We start from the raw sequence: 9,866 nt of genomic DNA on the forward strand, positions 1-9,866 counted from the left end.
GACTGTGGCAGCTGTGCAGAGCTGGGTCTGGTACCATGGCTGCTGGGGCAGAACTGGGGCCGGACCATGGCTCTTGGGGCTCGGGCGCTAGCCTGGCTTGGCGACTCCTTCTTTTAGGACCGTTTGGAGCTTCGTGACCTCAAAAGGCCAGACGTAGTTCCAGAGAACGGCTCCTTGGACAGGAGCAGGAGCTGGGGCAGGAAGCAAGGGTCGACTCCAAACGGACCAACACCGATGCGTGTGGTGGTCATAAAGGGAATTGGGAGGTCAGAGAGCTAGCATGCCTGAGGCTAGCAGGCAGGGGGTAACAACCCGAGAGGAACTTCCAAAATCCAGCCCAGGGAAGAATCTCACCAAGCCTGTTTCCTCCATAGTTATCTGGTGCGGCCTCTGCCAGGAGCAGCCTAGAGCAGCTCTCGCTGCTTGAACCCCGGACGCTCCTAACCATCCATCGATCAGAGCAGGTAGCCAAGAAAAGGTAAAATCAACAATTCATGCTCAAAAGGATCTGCTGGGCCCATATTGTGGTTGGTTCGCATACTGTTACGGTTCAGTGAAAGAAGCCAGGACCCAAATGCAAATCAATCTGATTAACCTTTAATTTCAAGGAATAAAAAGAAAATAACTTGGACAAAAAACAGAACACTCACCGGTGAACTCATTCACAAACAAAAGGCGAACCAACACTGAACACAGGAAGAGACAAGACTAAATACAGGGAGGGGTAATCACAAGACGAGAAACAGCCGGGCAGGGGAGGAGAAACACAAGGGCCACAGGTGAACACAATCAGACAACTAGACACACCAGGGAAACTAACGACAGGAGGAAAAACACAGGGAAAAGGACCAGACAATATACCCAGAGGAAAACATGACAGGGAGAACAGCAAAACACCCAAAACAAGACATACAAAACGTGACATAACACAATAATCGTAACAACAACTAGCAGTTATGCAAGCAAGCTTTTAAGCAATTTTAAGCAAAATTGTGCGTGTTAGAACCTAGTATATGATTCAGAATCTGAACAGGCATTGTTTTGTTCCCTCCTTGCCACCATCTCCTCTTTCTGCTGATAATCTCCAGTTTTAGTTCACAATGTATTTAAGCATGCTTGCAATACCTGAGAGAATTCTTTAATAGCATTTCAAAAGAATGCATTTACAGGTTATGAGCTGTGCTCTATTGATTTGTTGTCAGCCCACACAAGCACTTTTATTTAGAGACTGAACACAAGATGCATCATACACACACTCCTTGATAGAAGAAGATTATGTTTCTGGTCTTTAGCTCATTGTATTACTTCTCTATATGCCACCAACCCCTTCTTCCTAATCCCTTTACATTATTCAGTGTGTGGGTGACACATGTGTACATTAGATCCATGTTCATAAGCAGAAACGTATGATGTTTAGGGTCAGGTGTGTGTGTGTTAGCTGACATTTGGAATACATTACAGAGATGTTTGTTTGTGTTTGAATGGGTAAGTGTGTTTTCCCGTGTTGTTGTTCTAGGTATTAGAGTGAAATTAAGTGTGAAATAAGCTTTTCAGTCTCTGGAGTGTAGCTGTGGGAAGTCCCCCTCAACACATCACGCATGTTTACCACCCATCCCTTCATGTGTATACCATCCCACCTTGCCCATTAGGCCTCCACTAAAGCTCACATTTGATAGCAACAAGGTGAGCATATTGTGATGGATACACTGCTAATGAATAGGCTCACCGAAGAGAACGTGGGGGTATTATAGAATCGTAAACCCTCTGATTTATATGGTAATCTGCTCATAAGACCAAAACAGTATATGCTGAGGATTTACAAATGACAAGATATTCCTGTATGTAAAGATTGTGTATACCCGAAGAAATATCCAATACTATATGAGGAGGGAAAAAGGGCTGCAGGGCTGACACAAGTATGGGATGCAGGCAAATGTATGTGTGAGGAAAGTCAGGTTATTGCTGGGTTGTAGTTGGAACAGGTGTGAAGAAGGGCAGGGAGGTCAGGTGATGAGGAATGTTGGGAAAGTCCGAGGGCATCTGGTAGGGTTGGGCGATTGGGTTAGGGTTAAGAGGTCAACGATTGGCTAAGAACATCGAAGATTGATTTATCTTTTTTTATATCGCTAATTGAACTGTCTTCCTTCAAAGAAGAGCAGAGAACCTGCCCAGTGGTCAGAGGGACAGACAGACAGACTGTAGAACAGTGTGTAGAGCCATCTTATTTTAACGTTTAACCCAGTGAATTAGGTTGAAATTTCAGAATAAATGTGGTGGTTTACTAAATGGATTTGCACTCTTATCAGTCATGGTATAATCAGGGCTTTTATAAAAAGCCCTGTTATATATTTCGTGGCAAATTATGTCACAGGGTTGGTTGGCTCATTTGAAATGAACAGATGCAACCACATACACAACAATGTTGGTTGAATGTCAAGGACAGAAAAAAACACTTGGATGTAAAACAAAGATTTACAAGATTGAAGCCAAAGAAAAAAATAATAATTTTGAATTAACTGCTGTTGGCTATCTGCCGTCAACCATAACATAAGATTGCAGATTGCAAAGAATGAAAGAACCAGTAACATGAAAACACGAAGCTACTGTGGAAAATGGTGATGCAATTAATCTAAATTAATTTCTGTCTATCTCTATTATAAAAATAACAATAAAATACTAGTAATAAAAGCATCAATATTTGAGTTTTCTGAAGGAAATGGTCAGTTATGACAATATATGTTTCACCTTCAAAACCCCTGCCTGTAAATAGTTGACTGTCCATTGTACGCTTTACATTTGATTTGCTCAATAAAATGTGCTGTAACTAATTCAGATTTATTTTGGAGTATGCACCTGTTGTGATACTTAGGGGTTTAGTGCTTGTTCTTATGTTTAGTCACAGGGATGTAAAAATGTACTTGGCACTCATATAAAAGTATAAGAGGTTTATGGATAATATTTTTGGTCTCTAAACATGTCCCATCAAATGAAACAGCAACATTAGGAGAATGTTCCAATAACAACATTGGGGTGGTGCAAAATGAGGGGGGGAGGTTAAAGTACAGGACTGAGGCCACTTACACCTCAGAATGCAATTTCCAGCCTGTTCTAGGTAATGTGTGCAGTGGATTACATTTTTAATCCACAACCGTGCCCTTAAGGGCCAGTTCTCCATCCCAACAGTGGATCTCCATTAGTTGAAACCTCCAGAGGAACGTCACAGCCTCACCTTGCCCCTAGGCCCTGCTCCAGTTCTCCTCTATTGGCAGAGGACAGACAAAGACACTTGTCAGCATCCACATTCACCCAAGCATAAACACACACACACACACACACACACACACACACACACACACACACACACACACACACACACACACACACACACACACACACACACACACACACACACACACACATTCAAATTTGTTGATGAGACATATTGACACAAATAGCAGGCTAAGCACAGAAAACAATCTGTTAAGACTCCCTCTCTGTCTTAAACATACATATATACACACACACACACACACACACACACACACACACACACACACACACACACACACACACACACACACACACAGTGGGTGAAAGGTATAGCATGTTTTCAAAATCCTAAAACAAAAAGGAAAGTACCTCACTTTTAATAGTGGTGTAATTTAAAAAAATATATAATATCCATGATGAGGATAAGTGTGCAGATGGGAGGCGACAGGTCTGCAAATCATTCATTTCCACCCTGATGCAAAATATCAAAAAAAATCTGTCTGCCACTGATACATTTATCAACATCAGAGACGACAAATTTAAAATCCTGGTGACACACACTTTTCTTCCATGTCTTTGTTTCCTCTCCTCAATTGGACCCCCCCCCCTCTCTTCTCCAGCTGTTAAACCAATTAAATGCTCAAAGAGGGTAGACTGCCCACTCTCCTGTTGAGAAAAACACATGCAATAAAAGCCTTCTCTGTGCGGAGCCATTGTGCCGCGGCGGCAAGGACGCCATCTTTAATTATGGCCTACGCCCCCACCCTTCTCCTCGCTGAATAGAAGTGGGCTCTAGGTACAGACAGCCACTGGCACTGGATCAGGTTTTTTGTGATTTGTGTTTTGAGCGTGCAGCTAAAAGGTGAACTGGTGGTTGGCGCTGAGATAGCATTACAGAATGATTTGGAAAAGTTGGGTATTAGTATGTTTTAGAGGAAGAGCAAAGCTGAAAAGAGAGGATAAGGCGAGGAATATATAGGTATGATATTTGATGTACAGGCAGTTTGATAATTCCGAACCATCAAATCTGAATCACAGAGGAGAGGGATTTGGAAAGAACATTGATACAGATTGTGTGGGAGGAAAATAGATAGACAAGGTTGTAAACTGTCCATTTTATGGGGTTTTGTGAGACAGAAAAGACACAAGAAAGGGCATCAGTGAAAGCTTAAAGCTGGAGAAAGAAAAAAAGATGTGGTGTCAGTGGTGGTGATGTGGTGGAGATGGAGGGAGTAGGGGTTAAAGAGCGATAATATCAGAAAGAGAAAGGGAAATGGGGGCGTACAGAGGCCTGTGCCCCTCATAGTGCCCTGTGCCTTGAGGGGGGACCGAGGGCAGGACTTGGGAATGTGAGGCATGAGGGGGGGGAACAAAGCCGACTACTGTCCCCCAGAGAGAAGCCTTGTTCTGGGCCAGGGGGGTACATAAGTCAGCTGCTCAAATGTATGAATGTAGGGCTGGATGGCCGACCGGCTGTCTGGGCTGGATGCTGGTTCCCTGGCTGGCAGGCTTCTTGCCCACAGAGCAGGCATGTCAGGGAACCAGGGCAGGTCTGGGGAATGCGAGGCATGATGGGGGAACAAAGCTGGCTACTGTCCCCCGGAGAGAGGCCCTGTCCTGGGTTACAGGGCACGAGGAGTCAGCCTCTCTGGATGGATGGACAGAGGGATGCATAGATGGCTGCCGACAAAAAAACAGACTAAAAGTATGAGTTAATACCAAGTACACACTCTTCCACTAAAATATTGAAGAGTCTACTCGTAAATGAATGATTATTCTTAATAAATCTGTAATGCACACCAAAGGATAAATGTGATTATATACGATACAGGGTTTGACCCTGAGTCGCCATTGCAGCAGTGACCCCTTTAATGGCTAAATTGTCCTCCTCTGGAGGATAAAATCAAGGGCAGAATCAATGGTGTTTTTGGTTTTGATCAACCTTACCCAATTACGATGAATTGAAAACGTGTGTTAAAATAAAACAGTATTCACTTTTCTTGTAAATGTGAAAGTCAAGTATATTGCCAAAGATTAATTTTAACCAAAAATGTCAGCGAAGATGGGTGAAGTTTGCCATTTAAACTCCTACTGTTTACTGCTACTACTTGCTCCCACTTCTTGTCTCTAACTCTCCTCTTTTAAAGCTTTGTGAAGGAATATATACAACAAGAATATACTGTGTATAGGACTAGCTGTATGAGTGAATACTACGACTGAAAGCCTGAGTGAATCGATCTCAATGTAAGATTTAATAATGTAAGGAAAGACTGAATAGCTCAATCATTTTAACAGTACACTCCTTTATTCCAGATGCACCCCCACACCACTGCCAACCTACTGTTATGTACCACACTGTTGCATTTAATGATTGAAAAAAGCCTTTGGAATATTATTTGTATCTTTAATTGATAAAGTCATATGGATGAAAAATAGGGTGAGGCAATACAATACATGACACGACTTTGTTCCATCAGTCTAACTAAAATGCTGTTAAGAATTGCAGGCTTTATCCTACCATAAGGTTCTCTCGTGGGATAAAAGCATGCTATACTAACATATATATACTATATATAGTATATACTATAGTATACTATACTAATCCATCATGTGTTAAATCAAGTGAAGCAATAAGCTATTTAAAAGCATCACAAGCTGACCAAAGTGTTACACCAATTCAAAAAATGAAATGCCTTCAACACTACTTCCACTGGTATTAAGTGGGAGGGGGGTTGAAAAAACAACTAGGGTTGGAAAATGCAGCCTTGGATTAACAGTAGTGCTGTGTACATTAGGTTGGGTGGCTTGAACTGACCCATTGTTTTAAAATTATGTTCATAAACTTTGATAATTACTATGTGTTGACCTTCCTCTCTTCCACACCAGCTGAAAATGATCTTTGATAAAACGTTTTAGGTGTTTATTGGAATAAAAAGTGCCTTTTCAATAAAAGACAAACAGAATTCTCTTGTGATAGAATTTGCACATGACCAAATACATGTGAATTCCTGCAGCTTTAAGAAATCCACATTGTGTTGTAAGGTTTATAAAGTTACTTAAATTGTTGTACATAGTTCCTAATGGAAAAAAACAGTTATTGTTAGGCTGTTTAAGACGAGCACTTCATTAGCAGTATCCCCACCCCTGTCACAATGCTTGTGAAGACGGCGAACATGAACTATAAACTGTGCTTTATTAATTATCTTCAATTGTGCGGTCATGGGCTAAGAAAGGTATCTGAAAGTAATGAACTCATTATGCACTTTTGAGTTGGTTTTGCTCAGGTATCCACTTTGCGGTGGAGTTCATTGTGATAGAACAGTTACAATGAAACAATGGAAGCACGATGAGAGAAAAACAGTAGGTTCTTTGTCTCAGACTATAGCTATAGGCAGAAAATGGACATAATTATTAGTGAATTGAGCAGTGCACCCACAACTTTCTTCTCCATCCAGTTGGACCAACCACCTGTCACCAAAACAGGAGAACTCAAGCAAATTGCCAGTGTTACCATGGTTATCACAGGTAATTCCAGGTTATTAATGTCTAATGTGCCGTCACCCTTTCATTATCCCATCCAGAGTCAGGAAAGTGGCACAGATTTCTGGGCCCTGTACAGAGGCAGTCTCTGAGGGCCCCTCCCCTTCGACATATTTTTTTACAAATACAGTGATTTACATAAGTGAAGGCTTTAGACAAACAGCCAATTCTCATTTAAAGGACCAGTGTTTAATATAGACGGGGGATTTTTGGAAGAAATGTAAAGGCCACTTTTTAATCAACCATCACTTTTTATTCATGTCTTATTTGATCTTGGGTTATTTAGTTGTTTTGCTAAACACAATTTTAGTCGAGCCCTTCAAATCTCTGAACCCTGTAAATTATACGCTGTCCTTTGCCACTGACCAGTATTTTCTTTATTTGGCCTTTTGTAGTTTTTATTTTATTTTTGTCTCATGCCACACTCGTCCCCACTAGATAACTTAAGTTTAGAATCCTTAGGTGCTTCCACACCGGAGTACTTTTCCCAGGAATAGTTCTTGGGATTTTGTGTTCACACCAAAAAGATCTGGAACTACAACTTAGTTTGCGCAAACCTTTTCACCCCCAGATAGTTCCTGCTAGAGAGCAGGGACTTTCCTGGGGAGAAAAAGGTTTGTGGGTGTGTCGGCCACACAAACAATTTCTGATTGGCTGGGCGAATTGCAAACCACGCCCCGTATAACTCAGAAAAGTTTTGTGAAGCCGCCATTTTATTTGCTCGCATTAGCATTATTAGCATTAGCATTAGCCCAGCGCACCAATGGAGAGAGACTAACTTATGACAACACAAAAAAAACATGGGAGCGGTGGAGTGATGAGGAGGCGTCGGCACTTCTGGCGATTTACTCGGAAGACGCTAACCAGCAGCTTCTACTGAAGCCAGTCCCCAACTCCGGGACTTCGGGTGGCAGTCTACGCCGTGAAGTTGTTTGCGGCCTGCCAGTAAACCCAAAGCAGAAGAAGAAGTGACGTCAGCGGCTTCATTTATGTAATCCTCCCTCAGGGACTTATTCCGGTGTGAATGCGATCTACTCGTTTGAGGGAGCTAAGTACCGGGAACTAAGTACCGCAAAGTACTTCGTGTGAAAGCTCCTCTTGTGTCTCTTTTTCAGTATGGGTTAGGGTTTCTCCAAAACACTGAGATTTAAATTGCTGTGATGGAGATGGATAATTGGAGCTTGGGAAATACAGAGGTACTTGGATATCAAGATATTTGAGGCCAAAAGAGAGCTTGACTGGGTCCATTACATTAATTCAAATTAAGTTGACTTGTCGCAGTTTAGAATGTGATATGGAAATCGGTGTCAAGCATTTGTGAAATTAACAGAAACTCCTAACACAGGTTTTATGCATTGGCTGAGTAAAAAGTAAGCACATATTTTAAAAGATTTGTGTAATAAAACAACAACAAGTATGATTTCATAGCAACCAGTAATATTTATAAGTATGAACAATTCATTTACTCTGTCTTTATTTGAAGGTGAAATGTATCTTTTTCTTTACTATCCTGCAAGCTAACGTAACTTTCAGTTTTATTAAATAAGCAATTTCATAATGGCAAATGATAGGAATGTTCTGTGACGATTCCCTCCGCTCGTATCCTTGACCAAGATAGTCCCAATAAAATGAACACTTTCCACAACTTTTGGCAAAACAACAAAAATGTGGTTCCAAGCAAGCTGTGCCTTTTTTTAGGTGGCATCAGCAGGATAAATATGTTGCAATCTTAGGTGTTGTGATGTAAAATTATTGAAAATAATAATCTTAATAATGACATAATGGCAACATACTGGAACTCAAAATGTAGTTTCTCTGGAATGCAAGTTTAAATTGTGGCTTTGCTCCAAGCCTGCTTTAAAAACATGATTACAAAAACAACATGGAGATGTTAACAAGCCATTTTCTCTCCACTTCTGGTCGCCAAGATGGAGACCAATCAGAAAGAGGCAGAATGGCCAATCAGAAACAGTAGCCTTGGAAATAGCCAATTAGGCCTGTTTGTCTGTGAGGACAAAGCAAGTGATATTGCAGAGTGATTGCACCAGCGCCTGGCTACACAAACATGCTCAAATGACACCTCGCTTGTTGCCTTTCAACTCTAATTTTCCAGGAGTGTAAGATCTTGATTGCATCGGTGGCAGGAAGAGAGGATGTCTCATTATTGCACCAAAACAATCGCCACCTCAGAGGCCAAAAACAGAGATTTTGTTTTCATTAAGGAGTTATTGGGTCTCGGGCTCTCAAGTCAAGGCCAGCACACATGCACAACCACACACATGCATGACTCTACTCTGGCAATTTTATTTAAAAGATTTGTACCTTACTCCAGTCCACTTAATGAAGCTGTAAATGTAAAGACATGAGAGCCTTTACAGTGCTCCTCTGAGAGCTGCTACAATGATCCTGGGACTGAGCTGGTTAATTAACTGATTATTTGCTTGGCTGGAAGCCATGGAGAAATTAGGTGAATGCGAAGAGAGACAGGAAGGAGAGGAAAAAAGAGGACATAGGGGGAGAGGACAGAAGAGAATGGGAAGCAAGTGGGAAAAGAGCCCATAGATGAGGATCATTGGGCAGACAAAGGTAAGGCATAGAAGAGAGAAAATAAAGAGGACAGGAAAAAATAACATTAAAAGCATGGTAGGGTAATAAAGGAGAAGAAATTGGGAGTGAAAAGGAGGAAATTATGTCAAGAAGAGTAGGCAAAGATCTGGCATCAACACGTTTCAGTTATCTGTAGTATTGCTGCATTATGACTTCCATCCACTTGTGGGAGCACTGAGTACACTGCAGAGGATCAGCAGAGCAATTTTTACATCCACATAGACATGGTAGATTGTAGGAAATCCTCCTCATGATTAAACTTCTCCTATTTGTAGAGTTGCCAAGAAGACATTTTTATTTTAACTTTATTCCTCAAATGAAGTGGATTACACAGTATCTGAAATGCTCGTGGTCTGTAAGATGTCCATGAGAATGTGTGGGGTTAGAGTCAGACTGACATTAGAACAACCATCATGTGATCCAAGAGAGCAGCTGGAAAACTCCAACTG

Source organism: Notothenia coriiceps, unplaced genomic scaffold (genome assembly GCF_000735185.1).
Source record: "Notothenia coriiceps isolate Sejong01 unplaced genomic scaffold, NC01 NC01_scaffold00037246, whole genome shotgun sequence".
Lineage (NCBI taxonomy): Eukaryota > Metazoa > Chordata > Actinopteri > Perciformes > Nototheniidae > Notothenia > Notothenia coriiceps.